The following is a 443-nucleotide window of genomic DNA, read 5'->3' on the forward strand; positions in this document are numbered from 1 at the left end:
AGGTTTCGCTCCGAAATTCATTTAAAAAAACTGTATCCAGGCCCTTTTTTAAATTAAACTTCTATTTATTTATTTATCTTTTTCATCCATCTGAAAGCAAACATGGAAATCTAAAAATAGAGACGGCGGTCTGGAGGGATGGGCTGAAGTCTGAAATTCTTTTGAATGGTTCAGGGAAGGTTCAGATGTACATTGATATTGCTATATCTTGTAAGTAATCTGTTTATTTCCCCTTTTTTTATTTATTTTTTATTATCTACTATTTTTTTATGCTTATTTTCAGCTGAAATTTGTGAATTGCAATATGGCAGCTCGACCTCTGATCACGTATAAAGGTTGCAAGGTTTCCATTTTCAAAAGCACGCGAGACCCCCAACCATGTGTGTAATTGTCTAAGGCATTATGTAAAGGAACTGATTCCAGCCTTAACGTGTGCATAAACC

General features: G+C 34.8%; 1 protein-coding gene across 1 annotated transcript in view; it reads right to left on the reverse strand.

Moving 5' to 3' along the window:
* Positions 1-443, reverse strand: part of LOC119589307 (hemicentin-1-like) — a gene marked incomplete in the record, with an annotated part of 75735 nt that overhangs the window by 11618 nt on the left and 63674 nt on the right.

This window comes from Penaeus monodon, chromosome 25 (genome assembly GCF_015228065.2).
Source record: "Penaeus monodon isolate SGIC_2016 chromosome 25, NSTDA_Pmon_1, whole genome shotgun sequence".
In the NCBI taxonomy this organism is placed as follows: Eukaryota; Metazoa; Arthropoda; class Malacostraca; order Decapoda; family Penaeidae; genus Penaeus; species Penaeus monodon.